Source organism: Trachemys scripta, chromosome 2 (assembly GCF_013100865.1).
Source record: "Trachemys scripta elegans isolate TJP31775 chromosome 2, CAS_Tse_1.0, whole genome shotgun sequence".
NCBI classification, from domain to species: domain Eukaryota; kingdom Metazoa; phylum Chordata; order Testudines; family Emydidae; genus Trachemys; species Trachemys scripta.
The window spans coordinates 222584928-222608206 of record NC_048299.1 but is presented as its reverse complement, the minus strand read 5'-3'; positions in this window follow the sequence as shown (position 1 = coordinate 222608206).

The following is a 23279-nucleotide window of genomic DNA, read 5'->3' as shown; positions in this document are numbered from 1 at the left end:
GGTCAGTGCACTGAACAAATTACTTCACGAGTGGCCTTCTTAAAGGGACTTACTGTAATTTCCTTAGATTTTCAAGTAATTTCTTGGGACTATATTTGTCTTCTTTTTTTCTCTTGCCATTGAAAACTGGGCACCTGTTTTCTGTTACCTCTAGGATCTTTTCCTTCTGAATTTCCTTTAGTAAATTACCACTCAGTCATATTCTGCCTCTTGATTGATTTTTGTTCCATAGACACAGGTTTGCATTTACTGAAATTAAAACTCATAAACTGTATTTTACACCATTACCCTTCTCTGATTAAACTGTCTTCACAATTCCTCATGTTTTCCTTGGTACAGTATTAGTAAATTTTTCTACGTCTCTGCTATTTGCAAACACGGAATTACCTGAAAAAGCTTTAAAAACACGGTGTGAATGGATGGCCCAATAAAGTAAAGCCCACTATTGTTATTGATGACTTGTATACCACATGTCTATAAATATTCAAAGTTCTATTTAATGGCTCACTTTAGAGCATGCAACCCCGAGTACTGAGGTGGCAGGAACACAATTCCTTTCTCTTTAAGACTCTGTCATGAGAGGCCAGTGTGTAAAAACAGTCTGAGTTACAATCCTGTGGTACTGTTAAGAGCGCAGAACTTGAAAATTGGACACTTTGCTCCCCGTAATAAAGCGGAGATCACATGGGCAGGATACAACACTGGCATTATTTCAGACAGACATACTGAAACTAGAGTCACATACTCTTTAGTGATTTAATAAAAGATTTCTTTAATTTCAATCACTGTGAAGGTGCTAGTGATAAGATATGTCAGATCTTGACCAGGAAACTGCTGGCACCATGGACTTTCGTGAGGCCCTGCTTGCAAAAAACATAATTTATATGTTTATTTCTTGACAACAGGCAAACTGCAAAATTCTATTAGGTCAATTTTGGATTAGTGGTGGTTAGTTGGTATTTCTCTTCGCTCAAATGTGAGAGATCTGAATTTATATCTGCACATGTAAAAGGTATTGATGGGATTGAGAATTTACAAACCTATCCATGAGGTATGTATATAGAATCTATTAACCACTCTTCTCACTTTTTTTTCCCAAGAAGTAATTTGAAAAATGTAACAATATGCACGTGGTTAACAGGACACCAATAAATCATAGTAAGTGCAAGATCTATACTAATAACATGTTTATTTGCGGAATGCAGCCTGTCTTCCACTTTTCCTGAGGGAAAACACTCACCGTCTGCTGTGGCTAGACTGCTCATTTGCTTGTGGAATTAAGAACCTATTGCCCCTTCTTTTATTGTTTTCATGTGCTGCCTCCCCACCTCCCATGTCCATTGATCCAGCATAGGAGGCTCTCACATTTCCAAAGTGGCATTTATAGAGCTTATACCACATTCTCTGTAGGTTGGTGGGATGTCTGCTGGAAAATTCACTCTAGGTTACCAGTTTTGCCTGCTATGGTTCCCAATCTTCCTTACCTATGTCAACAGCTGCTTAAAGGGTTCATTATGCTCTGGAGTTTAATACTATAGTGTAACTGGCCAATAGGGGCTACTCAACAGCAACACAAGCTTCCACTGTATGATGGCTTCATCCTGTAAAGCTCTGTCTGAATCTTAACAGCACTTATATCTGTATATTCTGGTTCTTAAAACCTTCAATTGCCAATTATAATCTAGGCAGGGTCAGTTGGATGGACGGATGGATGGATGGATGTACAGATGTGTGGTACAGGACTGGAAATGAAGAGTTCTGGATCCTATACCTAGCTTTGCTAGCAATTTCCTTGTGACTGTCTGCAAGTTGCTTAACCACACTGTGCTTCAGAGTCCTCATCAATAAAATGGGAATCACAACATGTGTCTACCTCACAGAGGATGGAGGGTTAATTTATTAATGTTTGTAAAGGCCTTTGACACCTATTCGGTCTGTAGATAGCTGCGATGGGGTCATTCTACCACTTCTGTGAGTATCTTACTAAATACAAACTGCTTGCAAAACCGCTCACCTATAAAATTTCAATCCCCTCTCTCCACATCCATGTGTATTAATACTGTTTCATAAAAACAAAATTAAAAACTCCCTCCCAATAAAAATAATACAGTTCACCTTATAAAAATGGTGGTCTTTGAAAATAAAATATCTGGAGATTGGCCTGAAAATGCATCGTAAATGTATTGTTCCAATAAAATGAAAAGTAAGTGATAATATATGCCACTTCCTAAAAAATATCATGTGCCAATATTTCCCCACCAATGTTCAAATGGTAGCAGTGAGAAGTATGGAAGTTACATAACCATCTATATATTCCACCTACCTAATTCAAGCACTAGTGTCACACCCACTGCAGTAAGTAGGAACCCTTTCTGTGAATCTGAAGTCCTGTATATTCTTCAGAGCCTTTGGGGTAAAATTCTACCATGAGATACAGCCATGAAACCTCAGTGAGGATTGCATAGGTATAAAGTTAGGAATACTTAAGGCCAGAACTTGGATTAGTGTGCATACTTCCTGAGTGTTCCAGATTTTGCTTTAAGTTGCACCTTTTGTGTTGTTTAGCCTTCCTTTTCCACAATACTGCTAGGCCAGGCAATCTAAAGGGGAAGGTGCAGTGTAATGGGGACCAGTAGGCGATGGGTCCCTAGCTCACCTCTTCCACATTGACTGTTTTTCATATGTCTGTGTGTTTCACACCCCTTACTAGTGACCATGGCTTCAGGTGGTTGCACATGATGGAATTTTCGCTTTTTCCGGTTTTCCTTTTAAACAACTGGTTTATTTAATCTACAGAGTGAGAAAACATCCCTTAAAAACAGTTTTAATAGTTAAAAGCCATTATGTGAGTTATGGTGTGATGTGCAACAAAACACAGGTGCTCCATTGTGAGGCTTTCCAGGGGTCCCCAGGGTTACGAGGCACATCACTGCCACCTGCCCTTATCATGAGGAAGCCCCATCTGTGCCTGATGGGGGGTCAGCTCCCCAACTCTGCCAGCCATGGGCAACCCAAACACTGCCCTCTAGGCCTATAGAGGCCCTGCTGGTTTTTCTACAGATTAACAATAGGCAGACTCCAATCTCTGGGCCCTCCAAACATCTCCTTCAAGTGTCCAAACCCAGTCCACTGGACACTCACAGTATACACAGATTTGCTGCATCCAAAAGAAACAGTACACCTCTGCTTACCAGCTTCATCTTAGATTGCTGCTTTGCTTAACACACATGACACTTAGATATATTTATAGTGAAATCAGTATACGTTTATTTAACAAAGCATAGAGATTCGAGTAATAGCAAGTAGAAGCATTGGAAACAAATAGTTTAAATGTAAAACAAAATCATAACATGCTTTCTAGAACCCAGACTTAATTAAGATACTCTCAGGTCTTGTAGAATGTTGCTCATCCTTACAGCATTTTACAGCCAGGCTGGCTATGACCCTCCTTTGCTAAGACAAACATGCTGTTAGCTTGCCTCCTCGGGGAAGGATCCAGTGTGTTCCTTTGCCTCCCAAGATATACAAGTCCCATCCTTTGTCTTCATTCATAAAAGGACGTGCCCCTGTTGTTTTGTTTCTTTGTGTAGATTTTCTTCTATGTAGATTTTGCAACCTTTTGACTGGTACCTGGCTCAGCCAGCAAATAGGCCTACATTGTAAGGCAGACAACACACACACAATCAGACAGGGAGGTAAGCATTTGTTAACTCTTGCCTGAAAGGAACCTGTCAGAGGCATGTCACCTCCTGGTGACCTGCTTTAACTCCAGTTAATTAAGAATGCAATTTTTAGTATAGATTCTTAACTTCTTTAATATTATCCATACATGCATTTCACAAGGATTCTGATGACCAGTAGGCTCCTAGTTCTCAGTAGAGACCTCACATGCCACCCTCTGGTGAACTATTAGGTGTATATCCAATCCAGAGGATCTAATACCCTGTGCCCTCTGTAACTGGCACCAAGAGGTCTGTGGGTCACATCCATATTTTGGTCATTTGTCACATATTTCAGTTGTTTTATTCTAGGGTGACCAGACAGCAAATGTGAAAAATCGGGACGGGGTGGGGGGTAATAGAAGCCTATATAAGAAAAAGACCCCAAAATCAGGACTGTCCCTATAAAATCGGGACATCTGGTCACCCTATTTTATTCAGACAGTGGCAACTTTGACGGTTCAGAATAATGTTAGTGAGTGGAGCCTTGTTTTAAGTTGACCTAATCTCTTTCTTAATAAATTATCCTGGGAAAACAAGAGTGGGTTTCCTAAGGGGAACAAAGCATAATGCTTGGTGCTTCCTGTTTCTTAAAAAGAGAGAGAAATATCACAGAGACATTCTTTATACCAAAGAGTCTCGAGAACAAAGCTTTTGAACAAAAGACTTACGTTCCATCTGTCATTTTCACCCACCACTAAATCTACCAAAGATTGAACATTTATCCTACTGAGCGCAATACTCTAATATCTAACCATGGGACTATTGATCACTGTAGAGCATAGGCCTGGCTGCTTAGCTTTTGGAAACAGTTAACATAGATTTAAGTGCAACAGAGGAGGCATGAAGCCATGAATGTTTTATTGAAATGCTCTAGATTGTCTCTCAGCAGGTGAGTTCAGTTCCTTCACTTAAAAGAATAACCTCCTAATCCTAGAACACTAATTAAAGCAGGAGCAGTCTTATTAGTTAAAACACACAACATAAATTAGAACTCTAACTCTATCAATAACTCCATTCAGTAGGGCTGACCTCGTGGTTCCCAGGCTACATGGGAAAATCTTTAGCCCTTTTCATCCCTTAATGCACAGGAAGCAGCAGGCTAACGAAGAATTAGTGAGCATCCATTTAAAGAACACTCTAAGAATGTGTCAGTTTTGCAAAGGCATAACATTTCCATATGCCATGCAATTTTCAGGATTTCATTTCAACAGTCAGTCTCAGCAAGAAGTAGCATGTGTCTTGCCTATGTTTCTTCATCTAGGAAGAATTTGTTATTTGAGAATATCTCTGTAGCAGCTTCATCTGAGGATCTTAACATAATTGCAAACATTAATGAGTTCAGCCTCATAACACCTCTCTGAGGCTAGACAGCAATTCCCTTAATTTTAAAGATGAGGAAACTGAGGCTATATCTACACTACAGACCTTACAGCGGCACAGCTGTACTGCTGCAACTGTGCTGCTGTAAGTTCTCCCATGTAGAGAGAGCTCTATGCTGGTGGGAGAGAGCTCTCCCATTGGCATAATTAAAGTGCCCTCCAATGAGTGGCAGTAGCTATGTTGGAGGGAGAGCATCTCCCACCAACATAGCGCTGTCCACACTGGTACTTTTGTCGATGAAACTTATGTCGGTCAAGGGTGTGGTTTTTTCACACCCCTGACTGACAAAAGTGCCTAAGTAGCAAAGAGGTTATGGTCTAAATCTTCAAAATTAGTCACTGATTTTGTGTGCTTCCATTTCTGTGTGATCAACTTGAGACACCGTGGGCCTGGTTTTCAGATGATCTGAGCACCTGCACATATAGTTGAAATCAAAGGGTGTGGCAAGGAAAAAGATGTGAAAGCACAGGTGGGAGAAGGGAACAAAAAACATGAGGCTTGGGAAGAAAGTAGACTGAGAATGAGAGCAGAAATTTAGGCAGGGGTGAAGTGGTGCCAAGACTCAAAGCTTTTTTTCCTTCATGTGACTGATCAGTCTTCACTTAAGTACCATGTGAACATGAGTCAGTCTGAAAAGGTTGTGGCATCAGCAAAAAGGAGTCAACCAAGTAGTTCTGCATCAGATGTGTACACGTCTAAGGACTTATCTGCACACAGGTTTTGTACCAGTTTTATTTTCTCAAGTTTAGAAACAGATATAGTTAAACCAATGTGATCCTCTAGTGTAGATGCAATTATGCCAGTATAAAGGTGCTTTATAGTAGTAGAGCTGATTCCTTTAAATCTAGTAGAAATTTTCAGTCTCCTCAAGCTTTAAAGTGCATGACTCAGCTCATAATCATTGCGGTCGTTTGACTCTAGTCTTGGCACTTTCTCAAATTGTGCAATTTGGTTATTAGTCTCTTCATTGACTTTTTACCATCTTGAATGTATTAGGTGCATGTTACAACAGATATTCCTGTGTAGGTTTTTATACAGCCCCCATCACTGTTGTATCTGAGTGCCTCACAATCATTCTGCATTTATCAATGTCACATCACCCTGTAAGACAGGGAAGTACCAACATCCCATTTTACAGCTGGGGAGCTGAGGCACAGAGACATTTAGTGAATTGCTCAAGGTCACACACCAAGTTTGTTGCAGAGCTGGAAACTGAACCCCGGTGCTTTGAGGTGTGTGTGTGTGTGTGTGTGTGTGTGTGTGTGCGCAATAATACTGTCCACTTATAGTACTGTTTAACTAAGGTTTTTAAAGTGTAGTGTTTTCTAGTTGTGTAAATATCTGTATAGGGATGTAGTGAATCTAACACAAATGTTCCTTCTCTGGAGAAACGGGTGGATGAGCTCTGGTTTATGAGTTGTGGATGTTCCTCTGATCTCTCCTGGCTAGGGGCTAGTATAAATAACTTTTATAGAGCAGTGAACTGAAAAACTAGATACACTACAAGTAGTAGACCAGTCAAGCAGTAGGCTTCTCCTTGTAATTAGTTTGTGACGTGAGAATTGCTGTTTGTGTAGGGATCGCCTCCATGTACCATGCATCTACTCAAACCTGTCCATGCTTGGTTTATCGGGCCATCTGAAAGTTTTTTCTTGGTATGCAATCTTCTTGCAGGAATGTATCTCTCTGCCTCATTGACTCTCTCTTTTCAAATCTCATCTTAAAACATATCTTTTTCTCCCTGGCCTACGTCTCTTAATTTCTCTCTCCCTTGGCTGTTGGCCTTATGACTGAATGGCTTAATATATTCACCACACAGTCTTTATGACATTGCTTTCTATAATTAATGTCATATACTGTCCACTTTCTGGGTTATTTAATTCCATAAAACGTTTTAGGGTACAATTTGTTTGAAAGGCACTGTATGAAATAAAGACACCAGTCTGAAAACGCTTACTCATACAAGTAGCCTCATTAAAATCAATGAGACCACTCACGTGAGGAAGGGATTGCAGGCCTGGAACTTAATATTGTGTGTGTGTGTGTGCCACTGACTTGCTGGTTACAATGCTTTTTTAAAAAACATTGTGTTTAGAAAACAATTTTAAAAAGCCTAATTGAATTCATTACCACTTCATGCCTGTACCATAGCCAGAAATGAGACATATTGCTTTGGAGAACTGGGCTTTGCAACACAAGGAGAAGGGGATAATCCAACACTGTACTGAGAGTAGTTGAGTGTTTCATGTTCTACCCTACCTTCAAACTTTGGATGCCATCAAGTATTTTGTTCCTGGACATATTAGCCCTGGAAGATGTATCTCTGCATTTGAAATTTCCCTGCTGGAAATGCTAGTTGGCTTATAATATAATGTCATTCCATGAAGGCCCTGCCTTATGGACATGTTGCATCTCAGCCATTCCACATAAATACAGACCATGAATAGGTAGGCATTTTTCAAGCATTCGCTGCTGCTACTAACTGGCAGGTAGCTCTAGCTTTAGCAGGACTACTCTATGGTGGTTTATGGTCTTCTTCCTGATGCTACTCATCAAATCACCAAATGGCAACATGCGAATTTATGGATCTTTTAATTTTTTGTAAATCTGTTCTGCAGGATGGTGTTGCCACTATTAGTGCTACAATGGGCACTAAGTACCTGCTAAAAATGGAAAGAGATAGAAGTAACTCGGGGCAAAAATTTAAGTTTTAAAAAAATGAAACTCCAAGTATCCTTTTCATGTAAGACTAATCTCAGCTGTGTTAAAATATACCCTGCTGGCATGTCTCCTCTCCGGAATATCTTCAGTTCAGTAGTCTCAAATTATGACATGTATTCTTGAGTATGAAGGCTTTTGGCTGAGGTTGAATAAGCTCTCTGGTAAGACAGATGTTCTCTCTTTAGATATGTAATAGAAAATCCATCCAATGTCTCATCAGCACAAAACTGATGATGTGATTCAAGTTCAGGTGCTTTGTCTCCTATGTAAACTTTTATATCTATTACTTGGAAAATGGAATGATGATTTCAAATTGGATTCTAGACGCTGATGGAAACCAGGTCCTAATTCATTGATATAACTAAGTCTTTACATTTATTATGTCCTGAAAAAATAGAAAACCCATAAATGGAGTTTCTCACTTTCTTTTTTTTAACCTTTCTTTTTGCTAAGTTTCCCTAGAATAGCCATTTGACTGTTTCCACTGTTCAGCATGATGGCTGAGCTGTTCCTGCTAAACCCAGTGATGGTTCTTTCCATTGGCCTGACCCTTTTCCATCTCCTCTAGCAGCTCCAACCATGTCAGGAAGATTCCCTGACAGTAATCCAGGCTTGTTTACATTACAGGTTATGTTGGTATAATTTATGTCACTCCAGGGTGTGAATAAACCACACACCCCGAGTGATGTAAGTTATACCAACCTAAGCGCCAGTGTGGACAGCGCTATGTTGGCGGGAGAGCTTCTCCGGCTGACATAGCTGCCGCCTCTTGCGGAGGTGGTTTTATTATGCTGACGGAAGAGCTCTCTCCCGTTGGCATAGAGCGTCTTCAGCAGATGTGCTACAGTGGCTCAGTTGCACTGCTATAGCCCTTCTAGTGTAGACTAGCTCTTTATTGTGCCAGCCCAAATTCATCTGTGTGCTTCTTGGACTCTGCAGCTGAAAAGTTCTGAAGGGTAACAAAATAGCCCAGAATAACATATCAGACATTCTGCAGTCTCGCCATTTCCAGGGCCAACCAGCCCGATTTCTATAAATTAGCTCTTTGGAATGGTGTTAAGGGATCCACTTAGCCATTCCCTGACTGCCTGAAGATGAGAGAGTGGTTTTGACCCAAGTTCCTTTTTCTTTTCTTTAAAAAAAAAATTATCCAGGGAGATTAAAAATGATGCTTTGCAGTCTGAAAACTCCTCTGCTTCCCCCCCCCCAAAAAGAGAATATCCTATGCTGGGGAACAGCAGCAATGCAGCTGTGGGACCTCTTTGAAGAACTCCTTATGATGGGGGCGTATGAGCCCCGTATATAAGTATGGAGTGTGTTGTAGAGTTTGGTAATATCCTTCCTTCTACTCTGGGCCATGCATAAGAATTAAGTCCAATGCACCCCCATGTTGTGTGTAACTTTGGGTGTTTATTATCATGAACTCTCCTTGCCTTTCCCTCACAGTCAGCTTTGCAACTTGGATCTCTAAAGTTTTCTTTTTTTGCTGGGGTGGGGAGGACTGAATTGACCAGTCTGGCCCACAGTTTCAGTTTACTTTCAGAGTTTCTGAAACCTATGAATAATAAGACCTGGTGTAAAGCCTATTGGAGACTCGTATTGACTTCAGTGGGCTTTAGATCAGATTCATAGTAATGTGTATAGTTGTATTTAGTGGCTCAAAATAAAGCCATGGGTGAAGTTCTGGTTGATTCTGTTCAAAAGGTGAAAATGGACTTTTTTCCCCTCAGAACTTTTATTTATCCCTTGAGGTTATATTAAAGCAATAGTAATGTAGAGACTTGTCTTTTAGTAGGAGCCGTGTTATGACTAGTACTGTTGGAACTTTAGTGGAAAATCTGCAACAGAGTATTTATGACCTAGGATATGGAAGTTGAGGAAAAATTAATTTTCAAACTAACCAGATGATGTTAGGTGATTAAATGATCATTCTAGTCCCTTTTTAAAATTAGAATGTTTGCCTCAATGAAAAAAAATCTTTATTTTCAGCAAATTTGTGGTATCTTTCCTTATAATCAAGTATCACTTAAAATGGCTCAATGAGGCAAGAAAAATTAGACCAAATATTTCAGTTAGGAGACAAGAATATGACAGTGGTAGAAGAGAGTAATGTTTATGGTAAACGTTGTGTGTTTAATTTACATTGAAACTTGGTTTCAGAGTATAAACAGGATGTTTAAATCAGTTACGCCCTTACATTCCAGCCAGTGAGAAATCCAAATGTAGAAACCAGGCCTAAGGCGACTCTTTCTTCTCTTGAAATAAAATAACAGGGCCTGATTTTCACTTATATATATATATATATATATATATCTCGTATATAAAAACTATGTAGCACATGGTTTACAATTTTTGTTGGAACCCATTTGTGATGGTCTACAGCAGCGTTTCTCAACCAGGGGTCCGGGGCCCCCTGGGGGGCCGCAAGCAGGTTTCAGGGGGTCCACCAAGCAGGGCCAACGTTAGACTCGCTGGGGCCCAGGACATAAAGCTGAAGACCCACAGTATGGGATTGAAGCCTGGGGCCCTAAGCCCTGGCACCCGGGGCTGAAGCCAAAGCCTGAGCAATGTAGCTTCATAGGGGCCCCTCGCAATTGCCCTGATTGCTAGACCCTAACACTGGCCCTGGCTTTTATATTCAGAAAACCAGTTATTGTGACACAGGTGGGCCATGGAGTTTTTATAGCATATTGGGGGGGTGGGGGGCGCGAGGTGTTCAGAGAGAAAAAGGTTGACAACTCCTGGTCTACAGAACTGCACCTTTCCCAAGGTTTGACCGGGTGTAGTTCTGCAGACCATCACAAATAGGTGCTAATAAAACTTGTATATCACATGCTACCCTGGACTGTTGTTTGTCACCAGTTTACCTCAGTCAATCGTACCACTGCAGAAAGAAGTTATCAGAGAGCAGAACAGGGAAAAGAGGAGTGGAAGGAGGGGAGAGAGGAAGGAGGAAATGGAGTTAGCTCTATAATCACCATTCTAACAAGCTGTGAATTTTCACAGGTCCCAGTTAGTTCAGGCTGTCATTTTGTCCAACCGATATCTGAGCAAAATAGTGACAGTTGGTGACTGAACCATTATTGTATAGCTGAATTCTGATACACGTTGAGAACAGGTTTATTGTAGGATTTGCTTCAACCAATATAATCACAGACTAGTCATACAGCTGCTTGTTTTTAATGATACATTTTGTTTTATGAATAAACTGGTTTATAAATTGGTACCCAGCTGTCTGATTAGCTGACATTGATACCATTTCATATAACTGCCCAGCTCAAGCATAACTGCTGCTTTTATGATATTGTCAATATCTGTTGTGTCCGTCTGACTGCCACCCATGCTCACTATGTTCACATGTTAATATTCCTTTGGTTATTTTTGAAGAAAAATATTGGCATTTCTGAAAGAAATCAGTAGTAACATTTATTTTCTGTAAATATCCAGAGTCCTGCTATGGTTTAGTAATGGCCTCCTAAATTTCAGCGCAAAACTTGGCAGGCTTTGAAATATAGCAATATATTACATTTCTCTCCTGCTTTCTATTCAAATATCTAACCTAACAAATCAAAAGGTACATTTTCTGTAGGGCTGGGGGCCTGCCTGCCTGTTTGTGGTGGGTGCAATTTGAAAATTTGGACTTTGTTTGCAAAATGAACAGTGGGAACAAATCTGGATACTTATAGTTCTAGCTAGCTGATTTGGGGCTGCAATCCATTTTGCAGATGCAAATTTTGCAGGTAAAAATTATGCCTGTAAAAAAGAGACCAGCTACCTGAAAATTTACCTGAATTCTCACAGCATTGTGAGGTAAGGAAGGCATATTTCCATTTTATAAATGGAGAAACTGTAAAATAGAGGTTTACCGTGCAATAGAAACGAGGGCACAACGTAGTTATGTTATGGTGACATTATCTTTCTATATTTGCAGTTTTGTCATAGCTGGACTAAATTACAATGGACTGAAATATGTATTATAATATGGCTAATGAGTTTCTACAGTCTTGCTTGCTAAAGGCAAATCTATTGTTTACTACATTGGAGTGAATAAATAGAAGAATGAACAATGTATATTCACTAGCTCATATGGTTGTCTGTTGTCTGGATATTTGCTGTCTGCACAGCATCAAAGTGGTTAATTATGTGATGTTACACCACATTTGGTTAGTGGCTTAGCACTTGCTTTGTGTGAATACCTGAGTTATTTCCCCCTGTTTCCTCACATCACTTTCAACTGGTTTAATCCTATGTCTGATTGTGGCACTTTCCACGATGCAGTGTAATTAACCACAGGCAAATATTCAACATATTAGAGCTGAAAAGCAACCCAGCATGTTTTCTATGGCTACTTGACATCTTAGGGTGGGAGGAAGAACAGCTTTATTATCTCCACAGCTTCTTTACCTCTCTTTAGTGAATAACCAGAATATTTTTAGGTAACTTTGCATATAGCTGCATATACCTAAAACATGTTGTGATAATATTACTCCAGCCTCATTAAAAAGTCTCCATATACTGTAAGAAAGGGAATGTTGGCAACTAGCTAATACATAACAGAAGAAATTAAATGCCTTTGACAGTAATTGCCTGAAGAAAATTCAGGAGATGAGATAGCAACAACACAGCGCAAACAAAATTACACGATTAAAAGCACAATAGCGGCCATATGTCAACTTTGTATTAAGTAAACAATGCTAGGAATGGTCAGGTCATAACTTTTGGTAAAAACCTGGACATGTGGTTGTCAAAACTGGTATTGGACTAGAAAGTAACATGGAAAAAAGTAAAACAACCCCCTCCTGAGATTAAAAATGGTGTGTCAAAATATTATTGATCACAGCAACTGACGATGGGAACTAACTGGAGAAGGAAATGTTAAAAGTGAAAAACAATTCTTTTTTCATTTCTCACTCTACTTAGAACTAACCAATACTAATAAAACAAGCCATAGCTGTCTAACAAAGTAATTTTTTTCCGTGTGTAAAATCTTGACTTCTAAAAGATTTGTATCACATTATGATATCCCATCTCCAGGACTAACATGAGTGACAAACTATTGTGGTCTGAATTCAGTGTGAAGTTTATTTCTCGGTTGTGCGATTCTGATAAAGATTGCAATGATGTCAGCAGTAGCTTTGTGAGTCTTAAAGCTTTCTATAAATTATGAGCTAGAAATGGCCTCTCTGATGGAGAACCTCTTTCCTTTCTTATAATGGAGGACATGATATACCATATAAATTATGGCCCAAATTGTCAAATACTGCCTCCAAAATAGAATATTCAGAGTTTCTACAAATAGCCTTTTATATTTTCAAATACCGTATTTGGTTGTCTGAATACCTGGCTTTTGTATGTAAATGGGGAAGGTTGTTGCTGCCTTAACTCCGCATCTCCATACTTCCAAACATGGGAATTTTTTAAAATTTAACCTCAACCTTGTATTTTTTGGCATTCAGATGTTAACTATTTAATAGTGCGCCTTAAGTTATTTTAACGCTTACATTATCAATATGTATATAAAACCTTCTCTTTAGCTTCATGAAGATTTTTGTCTAGGAATTCTCTTTAAAATTCTGCTCTTGATCATTGTGACTGAGAGTTTCAAAGCTGACTCAAATATTTAGCCACACAACTCCTATTTAAATTAAATGTGTAGTGAAATCCCCATGTCAGCTTGGAAAATCTCAGTTTATTTAATTTTGCTCCTTCTCAAAAGAATTGAACTGCATGTCAAATACATGCATAATTAGTGCAAGAAATAGGTCATTATTAGCACCAGACTACTTTCAAACTAGCTCGAAAGAGAGAAACAGCTTTTTCATTTAGATATTATGGATTGTTGCCTATTACTGATCACTTAAAATCTAGTAAAACTTTTTGTTGCAAGGAACTGAATGGCTCAGAGTCTTGGTAATAGATTTTAGAGCCTTCCACTTTGTAGGTCATTGATTCAAATCTGTCTAAACACAGTTATTTGGGACTGGTCTACACTTGAAACTGGTGCTGATTTATCTAGGAAAGCATAGTTAAAGTGACAACACCTTTTCAATTGTAAGGTGCTTGTACTGCTGCGGCCCATTTTGTATCTTGTGTTGATAGGAAACTTGTCTACTATGCAATTTGGCACCTGTCATGAGCACTGCTACTTGCATGATGTTTTGGATATACATCTCTACCCCGCTATAACACGACCCGATATAACATGCGTTCGCATATAGCGTGGTAGCAGCGGGGCTCCGGCAGCGCTTTAAAGGCTCCGGGGCTCTGGCTGCTGCGGGGAGCTCTGGGCCCTTTAACTCACCACTGGAGCCCTGCCGCCACTACCCTGGGGCTGTGGCAGCGGGGCTCCACCGGCAATTTAAAGGGCCTGGGGCTCCCTGCAGCGAAGCCCAGAGCTCTTCAAATCACTGCCGGAGCCCTGCCACCCCTACCCCTATATAACAGGGATTCAGCTATAACACGGTAGGGATTTTTGGCTCCCCATGACCGCGTTATAGCGGGGTAGAGGTGTATGTATAATTTCAGCATTGTCAAAAATAATGAGCCAGGCCTAAAAAGCTCATTAGATTGGTTTAAAATAATGAAATTTAAAACAAAAATAATTTGGGGTTCTTATTCTTCTCATGTTTATAAGCTGCCCTTTGCAACCAACTATTTTCTACAAATGAAAGCCATCTCTCCGAATCACTTAACTCTTGAAGGTGGAGCCTAATCAAAAACATCAAATATCATGAGACTTGTGCTAAAATTATGAGAGTTGGCAACACTGTACTATATTAATTCAAAAACATTAAAAAAAACAGTTTTTGCTATTGATTAAATCTTGAGTTTAATTGTTTAATCAATCATTTATTTTCTTAAGTGCTACATAGGAACAGTTTTATTGCTTAAATGAACATACCTACCTATGAATCATTTATTTTGATTCTATGTTCCCTTTTGTTAAAACTGCTAATAAATTTGGAGGAAAGGCTGGTGGAAAAAATAGTGATTCGTCTCTCCAATTTTGATTGGGTAATGCTATATATTGAATAAAGGCTGAATATTTGGTTTATTTTAGGATTATAAATAATTTTGATATGTACTCAATATTGATATAGTAAAAATTCCTCTGCCGGACTGGGTTAAATAAAAAGATTCATAGATGCACTGTATAATAATCAATTAATCGATCGTTTAATAAAAATCTTTCACTAGGTTTTTCAGGAAGTAGACAAAATGTTTTGAGACACAGAGGTTACCACTTGGTTTAATAAAAAATACAATATAATCAGTGCAACATACTTACCAGTAGTCTAAATGTTCATATTCAAGCCATGTTAGGGCTTTCTCATGTTTAAAATCTTTCCATTAGAGTAGGTGGAAGGGTCATAAAGCATTCTGTGAAATCAGGCACTGATATATCACTCTTGAAGGGTGTTAATTTGGTTCTCCAGTTCTGATTTGTTTAGTAGAACATATTAATTGCTTGGTGGATAGAATTAAACTATTTGTGCTCTGAAAAAAAAAATAGAAATCACTGAAAATAAATAGCTGGATCTTAACAGGGGATTCATTCTGATTGCGGCAGCTTGTTTTGAAGATGGAACAAGATTATTTGATCTTTTGGGATCCTTGGACAGCTGTTAAAAGCAAACCCTGGTACAGATGAGAGATTAAAACAGTGAGATTTTTATTTTCAGGCAAATATTTTTCAGATCACGTTATGTGGTCTGCCTTCGCATCTCAACTCATGCACAACTTGCCAGTCAGAAAAATGATTCAGAAAGCAATTTTACTTGAAAGCAAAAGTGCAGGGGTCTGTCACAGCTGCTGGGACAGGAGCGACTTTAGGGCCCCAATCCATAAGTCTATGTAGCTGGACTCTTTTGCTTGTGAGAATCCACACTGAAGTCAATGAGGTTTAACCTGGGTACAGAAGTCCACCTTTATGGAGTCTAGAGAAGGATCAGAACTTGTGTGCTTAAGCTCAGAGTAAAGATGAGACCTTAAAAACTGAGATCCTGTGTGACTGTATGATCTTTAAACATACCATGACCCATTGGGTTAGCATGCTAACTCAGTTGAAAGGTAGCATGAGTATCTCTGTGAGCTGGGAATCACACCCTAGCTCATAGTGTAGATGTAGCCTTAGGGTAGAAGTTTACCCCTGTGTCTTTGGTCAGATGGTAGAACATAAAAAGATTGTGAAAGACAAACAGTAGTTATCCATATACTAAAAAGTGAAAGGCAAATGTTATGCTATTACCTCCCAGTTCTTCACGAAACAGATCACATTTAATAGAGTTATAACCAAATGAATTATTTAGAAATTTATCTAAAACATGAAGAATTTAATAGAGAAGGCGATCCCTGCTGCAGAACTCTGTAAATTGGTTTAAAAATTGCATAGCAATGCTATCCTTCTCTATTCAATTCTATGGAACATTCCCATAAAGGGTACTATTTCTCTTGTATGCTGCTTAATTTCTGTACATATAACAGTCCAACCCAGTTTATTTCTCTGAATTGCTAAAAAGCCACATTCTGTGGCTTTATCTTGTAGATAAAAACAAAAAGAGAACACCTGCCGCACGTAATCTGATTTTAATAGAAGTTTGTATTCTCATGATATGGTTAAAGTGATGTATGAGAGCAGACAGAGGTTCAATATTTAGGGCAAATGTTAGGATATAGGATATAAAGGGCATCTCTACTTCGTGGATGTAAACCATCTGAGGCCAGGAAGTCATTGTGATTAGTTGTTACTGTATATTTATAGTCATAAGGTTGTAAGTGTGCTACCACTCATCTTGATCCACTGTGTTTCATCAAGCCACTCCTATTCCTTTTGTGATAACAATGGAACAGAAAGGCCACTTGAGCTCTTGCTTTCAATGCTTCTAGAAACAAACTAAGAGTTGATATGAATATCAAACAAGATAAGATTTTAAGGTATGATATGATTTTAGCCAGTGGTTTGCTTTGTTTGTCATATTAGCTATCTGTGCCAGACCTGGCCAGTGCTCCCTTTTTGGAAGCTTCTATATTTGCATTACCATTATTTTTGAATATCCTTATTTGGTTTTCCTTGAAGTTATGTTTATTTTTTGAACATATCATCTTAGCCTGATATGTTCAAAAAACCAGGACTAGAGCGCCTGGTTGCCCTTTCCACCTAATACGTTTGTGGTGCATACTTCATTTCTGTAACACCCACCCTTTTTTCTTTTTAGACTCCGTGTGCACTGTGTGACAGGGTGAGGATTCTTGCAGCAGGAAAGAAACTCCTCAGGACTCCCAAGCAAGGCAGGGATAAACCCCTCCTCACTATTACAGGAACTCTATCAGTGTATACTTAAATAGGTAATAGATTAAAGTGCCAGTAGATGGCACTCAAGAATATGCAGCATAGCTCCTTGCTTTTGTAGGCCCAATAAAGCTTATTGTGTGCACTGCAAATGACTTCCTCAGGCTGATCTTCACAGCAGCTCTTAACACTCAGTTCTCAAATTAATTTACCTTCCCCCCTCTCCTCCCCACAACCAAATTCTTTTTTAAAAAACCAATCTATAGCCACATTCTCCTTATCCTGCTTAATCCTGGCATCTAGTCAGCAAATTCCTGTGTGAGTCCAGCATCCTTTTAAGCTTCACCTGTTTACCTGAGATGTATTCAGAAAGTCTAGGGCTATAGCATGTTAGGTGTTGTCTACATTAGAGAAATTTGCACTGGTGTCACTAAGCTGGCAGTGCTGGCCCCTAATATAAATATACTGCACAGAAGGAAAATGGGTCTGACTCTGGTGTCGCATACTCCAGTAATTAACTAGACTAAGGACACACTGGCGCTTATGTTGGTGTAACTTATGTCACTCAGGGAGGTGGTTTATTCACACCCCCGAGCAACATAAGTTCTGCTGATATAAGCTAGAATGTAGACATAGCCTAAATCACACTAATGTAAGCTATGTTGATATAGTGACACTGGTGCAAACTGTATTAATGTACAGTAGGCTTTATTATCAGCTCAGGAATTTGCTTCCAGACAGGAGTCAGAAACCTGGTCCAGGCTCTTTACTGAAATTTAGTCACTGTTTATCTCAGTGGGACTTCTCCCGAGAGGAACCACTCAAGTGAGGTGTATCATGGCTTTGGGGCCTCTTTCAAAGTCACAAATATTCAAGAATACAGAACGTAAGTGCACAGCTGCAGAATTTACTCCTTCTTCTGAATCTACCGTATCATGATTATCTCTTTGCTTAAGCCCACCTCTAATTCTGTGCATCTTTTGCAAAGACCAGATTCCAACATCTTACTGAACTACCAAAAAGACACTTACTGTGTTCTATTTCCTATATATTCCATGACATTTCTCTTAAATATTTTAAAATGGTTAAAATGAAGATGCAAATAGCTCAATATGTTTGGTATTTCTGAGGACATACTCAGAGCAAACTTCAGCATACCTCATATACTTGCTGTGAATGGGGAAATGACCTGTTGAAATAATTCTAACAATAAACTAATGTGCTAAAATGACAACTGGATAAATTTAAAGGTCGGGACACTTAGCAGAAGTTTGGGACTCAATTCTACATGATGTTAACTGCCCCCAGCTTCTCCTGTATTCAATGGGAATTGGGGGGATCAGCACCGTGCAAGATTTGGTCCTAAATGACTAATATGATCAGTGCTAAAAGTATAATGGGTTTTGCTATTTAAGTTAGTATGTAAACTATTTAAGGATATATGCTGAGAAAAGGAAATGTAACAAATTCCCGCAAGATTGGTGTGTGGGTGTCATGGCAGTGAAGTGCCCAATGGCTACAGTTGGGCCAAAAAGGAGAACATCTGAGATTTGGGAAGGGATAATCTAGCCTCTCGTTAACTGATGGAAATCTCTTCCTGTATATTGTAGACTAAGTACTGAAAAAAAGAAGAAATGTGAACATAGTCTGGATTACCAGGTGTCACTTATTTAGCACTGCTAATATGTTTCTCATAGATGCAGATGTGTCAAATGTATCTTTGGAGTCTGTAAAATAAAATCCAATCTCAAATCAATTTGAAAACTTTTTTTTTAAATTATGGTTTTGAACATATACAACAGTGAACACGCAGTAATATTAGATTGTGGAGCAATGTGTGTGTGTAGGAGGAAACGTTCTCCTTTGTGGTGCACTTCCAACTTACTACAATGATTGTCAATGTATAGCAAGAAATAATAGGTCCATTTAAAAAAAAAACTAAGTAAGATGTCTGAATAAATACTCACAAAGAAAAGACAAGTATATGTATCAAAATGACTTGTTGTACAAACAACGGCAGCAGCAACAATTTTACATAATTTCCACAGGAGAAAGCATGGACTGTGTATTTTCCTTTTCCGTGTCAATTAGCTTTCCTCATGCTTCATCAAACTGCTTTTACATCACCTAGAATCATTATGATAATAGGAGTCCAACTTCGCAGGGGCGGAGTAGTTCAGAAAAGGCCAGAATCCGGGAGAAATCTGCACTTAACAAAAAATACCTCTCATTCATAGACTGCAGTAATACAGTACCAACACCCATCGCTGAACACAACATACAGTGTTATTGCAGTTCTTGAAGTTCAATACCCAGGTACGAGGCAGCAGAACAGCATTTGCAAACTGATATCAAACAGAATATACAATGCACAATATGTAGACTCACCCATTGTGTGTAACAACAAACTGGACTACAATGGGTTGGATTCTTGGCCTTGTTAAGGCTGCTTTCAGCAGCACAAAGCAGTCTTGAAAATGGAGTAACCAGCCAGTCAGGGATTCTCCCCTGTCTATGGCAATCTGTGGGTGGTGCAAAGTCAGTTTAGTAGCTCCATCCCTTCCCATCTCTCATTTAGGGAGTGTAGTAAGAACACCCTTGCCCTCTTGTGAACCTTAGCTGCCAGAGTCCTGGTCCTCTACTATACAGGCAGGGCCGGCTCCAGGCACCAGCCCACCAAGCTTGTGCTTGGGGCGGCACCTGGAGGGGGGCGGCGCGGCGCTCCGGCCCCCGGGGAGAGCGGGGCCACGGCCGGGCTCGCCGCCCTCCCCCCGGCGCTCTGGCCGCCCTCCCCCCGGCTGCCGAGGGGAGAGCGGCGAGCCCTGGCTGGGGCTCGCTGCCCTCTCGCCACCCTGCCCCCTGCGCTCTGGCCACCAGGGGAGAGCGGAGCCCCGGCCGGGGCTCACCGCCCTCCTCCCAGGGCTCTGGCCCCCCTCCCCCTGGCCGCCGGTGGGAGAGCGGAGCCCCCGCCGGGGCTCGCCGCCCTCCCCCCGGGGCTCTGGCTGCCCTCCCCCCCCCGGGGCGGCCGGCGGCTTTTTTGCCTGGGGCGGCAAAAAAGCCAGAGCCGGCCCTGTATACAGGCATCTGTCACCATCATATTGGTGTTTTGGGGCTATTAGATGGTGCAGTTTAAAGCAGCCCGAAGGCTGCTGTAAGTTGCTCCTAAGACCAGCCTAGTGCCCAGTGACCCAAGGCTTAAAACCTTCTCTACACACATTCACAACCCAGGCTGTGCCAAGAGTAGAAGAGCTTGCCCCAAAGACTTGGGCCCTTTATAATTTTTCTTTGTCTTGATCTGATTCTTATGTCCCTTTGTTACCCACATATCTCACTTTAGTATGTGCCTCGCTAATGGGGAAACCCTGAAGTAAAATTAAAAGGAAATTATTCTTTTTTTACTTAATTTCTGAAGAACAGGTCCAGTCTTGTACACAGTCTGGGCCAGATTCTCAGGTGGTGAAAACTGGCCTTACTCCATGGAGGATGTGGCCTTCTCTGGCCCATAATTCTCATTCTCAAAGGGAGTTCTGTGTGCTGAACTCTTGCAGAAATAGGCCCACAGTAGACTCTGTCTGATTTGCATATTTTTTGCATGTAAATAAATCTTGCTATGAACTACAGAACAAATTTTGTTTGAACTCTGTGTCCCTCATAATTTTTTTCCTTACTATCCTCAATATGTTTCTGCATTCAGGGTCTGGAAGACCTTCTGCAGCTAAGTTAACACATACCAATTCCATGGTTCATAATAAAATGCTGTTTAGCCTAGTAAAATTTTTCACAGATGCTAACCAAAGATTGTGTTGGATGAGGTGCTTGGCCTGTATGTCAAAGGTACTGAGTTCAAATCTTGAAAGGTTGTATGCTTTAGCTTTGTAATTTGCGAGCTTGCTAATGAAAATACAGAACTGTGAACCAGATATGGCAGTATTATCACAAATAAAAGCAATATACAATTATTTTGTTACAATTGTTATTTAACATTTCTATCTAGTTTCATAGGCGCACATGGAGCTTCACACAGAAAATAAAGGCACAGGGGCTGATTCTCCAGTGCCTGGCACCTTAGGTGGTCATTTATATCCTGCTCTTACAAAGACAGGCACGTGCTTAACTTTAAACATGAGTGGTCTCATCAAAGTCAACTTTACTACTCATAGAGTTGAGTACATGCACATCAGGGCCTTTGACCTGTGAAAAAAGAATGTAAAACACTGCCAGATTTGATTGGAAGTGTTATACATTAACTTGGCCCATATGTAATGACTACACAAGGTTAAGGTTGCTAACTTTCTGATTGCAGAAAACCAAACACCCTTGCCCCACCTCCTGCCCCTCCCCTTCTCCGAGGCTCCTCCGCCACTCACTCTGTCCCTCTTGCCCTCCGTTGCTTGCTCTCCCCCACCCTCGCTCACATGCTCATTTTCACCGGGCTCGGGCAAGGGGTTGGGGTTCATGAGGGGGTGCAGGTTGTGGGCTCTGGGAGCGAGTTTGGGTGTGGGAGGGGAGGGGACTCAGGCCAGGGGCAGGCAGTTGGTGTGTGGGAGTGGGTGCAGGCTCCGGGAGGGAGTTGGGCTGTGGGAGGAGCTCAGGGCTGCAGAAGGGGGTTCAGGGTGTGGTGCAGGCTCTGGGCGGCGCTTACTTCAGGCGGCTCCCAGAAGTGGCAACATGACCTCTGGCTCCTAGGCACAAGGGTGGCCAGGTGGCTCAGCTCTGCACGCTGCCCTTGCCCGCAGGCACTGCCCCTGCAGCTCTAATTGGCTGTGGTCCCGGCCAATGGGAGCTGCGGAGCTGGTGCTTGGGGTAGGGGCAGTGCGTGGAGGCTCCCTGGCTGTGCCTGTGCCTAGGGGCTACAGGGATATGCCGGCCACCTCTGGGAGCTGTGCGGAGCCATGGCAGGCAGGGAGCTACCTTAGCCCTGCCGACTGGACTTTTAATGACCCAGACAGCAGTGCTGATTGGAACTGCCAGGGTCTTTTTTTGACTGGGTGTTCCAGTTGAAAACCAGACTCCTGGCAACCCTACACAAGGTGCAAGGCCGTAGAGAATTGGCCTCTGTGCAAAAACTGGATCCTGCGGCATGGGTGTTACAAACGTTGATTGCCACATACAAATGAATACAAAAAAGGCAAACAGTCCTCTCTCAGGATTCTAATGTGTATTATAAAATTAACTTCCTACAGTTACACAGACTCCTTCCCCGTCAGGAGTAACTTTTGTTTTTAAAAGGTAGTTAAGGGAGTTAGATAAGACTACACTGTCTACAGACTGACGACAGTGAATCGGGCCAACTGGTTTATACCAATCAAGGTTCATAAAACCCAGAGGGTTTTTAATTATTAATGAGAAACATATTGTTCAGGGTAAAACAAAATTACAAATTTGTCTGCCCAGTAGTATATGAGTTAATTCAGACTGACAGGAAAGAGAGAGAGAGCTAGCTTGAGTGAATTACTACAAGCAAGAAAAATAGGTCTCTGCATTCAGAGGCCTCCATTAGAATATAAAGTAGCTGGGCCAAATGATCCCTCTTCTTAGGAACTATGGCAATAAGCCTCTGTGTCCAATGCAATGCCTGAGCAGTTTCACAGGCATGTTATACACTCTAGTTTTAACAGGAAAATGCAATTTTGGCAAATACAGAACAAAGCAAATGTTCTGTAAATATGACAGCTGCTCCATAAATAGTTGGCTCAAGTTGGATACGCCTGAGTTCTCTTCTTAGCTGTCCCGTAGAACTTGGACCCCAAATCTTGGGTACATCTCCCAGCTCTGGAGAGCCTATTAAATCGTGATGGGCCCTTCTCCTCAAGTGTAAGTAAGAGTGATTGAAAATATTCCATTGGGTTTGGATCCCAGCAAGCTTTTAAGGAAATATTGCAAAACTTTACAGGTGCAATGATTGTTCAATTATTACATTTTAAGTGTTAATAATAATTATGATAATCCCCTTAGGGTTTAGCATAAAAGCGAGTGTTGGCTACTATTACTAGTATTTAATAAGTGATTTTCTACTTTCAGACAGCAATGTTAAAATAAGTCACTTTAGCTCTTCCCAGCTTAGCCCCCAAGCCTGAAAACACGTATTCATGTGTTAAACTTTACTCAATGAATTGAAATAATTCTAGTTACTATAGATTGATCTCATGAAGTCAATGGGATTACTC